Here is a 1,561-nt window from a genome sequence, read left to right as displayed (position 1 = left end):
CAGCTAGGGGAGTGGGTTTATAAAAGTGCTGTAATCACAGAACACATGGCACATCAGTTACTACCATCAGACACACACAAGTTTCACTGTCGGTCAGTTCACCTTCAATGTGAGTTATCAACACAGCTAGGGGAGTGTATCTATAAAAGTGCTGTAATCACAGAACACATGGCACATCAGTTACTACCATCAGACACCACCTTCAATGTGATGTATCAACACACCTTGGGAAGCGGGTTTATAAAAGTGCTGTAATCACAGAACACATGGCACATCAGTTACTACCATCAGACACACACACAAGTTTCACTGTCGGTCAGTTCACCTTCAATGTGAGTTATCAACACAGCTAGGGGAGTGAGTTTATAAAAGTACTATAATCACAGACCACATGACACATCAGTTACTAACATAAGACACACACACAAGTTTCACTGTCGGTCAGTTCACCTTCAATGTGAGTTATCAACACAGCTAGGGGAGTGAGTTTATAAAAGTACTATCTGATGTTAGTAACTGATGTGCCATGTGTTCTGTGATTACAGCACTTTTATAGATACGCTTCCCAAGCTGTGTTGATACATCACATTGAAGGTGGTGTCTGATGGTAGTAACTGATGTGCCATGTGTTCTGTGATTACAGCACTTTTATAGATACACTCCCCTAGCTGTGTTGATAACTCACATTGAAGGTGAACTGACCGACAGTGAAACTTGTGTGTGTCTGATGGTAGTAACTGATGTGCCATGTGTTCTGTGATTACAGCACTTTTATAGATACACTTCCCAAGCTGTGTTGATAACTCACATTGAAGGTGAACTGACCGACAGTGAAACTTATGTGTGTCTGATGGTAGTAACTGATGTGCCATGTGTTCTGTGATTACACACACAAGTTTCACTAAACTTCTTTTTTTTTCGAGCTGCTTAAATACAGTGCTGACTAAACAAATAGTTCGGAAGGCAACTCTCTAAAACAGTTAAACCAAGTTGATCGGACTCTTGTATATCACAACTTTTAACAAATGGATCATTCTCTTTAACTCAAGTTATGTGTTTCGGATAAATTGTCGTCCTGACCTTGTAGATTCTCTCAGAACTCCCTTGTCAGGTTGAGATATTTTGTCCAATTTGCGCACAGAAGCTGTCCAAGCTACTTTTTAATGTATGTCCACAGCTGACTTCTTGACAGCCATGCCTCTTTTGCAGAGGACTTAAATATCAGGTCCTTCATCGGAAGTTATTTATAGTTTTTCTTTCTGACATTTAACTACCTTATAGAACCGTGTATCTTACAGACTGTCGGCAGTGAAACTTGTGTGTGTCTGATGTTAGTAACTGTTCTGTGATTACAGCACTTTTATAAACTCACTCCCCAAGCTGTGTTGATAACTCACATTGAAGATGAACTAACCGACAGTGAAACTTGTGTGTGTCTGATGGTAGTAACTGATGTGCCATGTGTTCTATGATTACAGCACTTTTATACACTCACTTCCCAAGCTGTGTTGATGACTCACATTGAAGATGAACTAACCGACCCATAATTTAGTTAGTCAGA

This window comes from Limulus polyphemus, unplaced genomic scaffold, assembly GCF_000517525.1.
Source record: "Limulus polyphemus unplaced genomic scaffold, Limulus_polyphemus-2.1.2 Scaffold9660, whole genome shotgun sequence".
NCBI classification, from domain to species: Eukaryota; Metazoa; Arthropoda; class Merostomata; order Xiphosura; family Limulidae; genus Limulus; species Limulus polyphemus.
Note: the sequence above shows the minus strand (reverse complement) of the source record.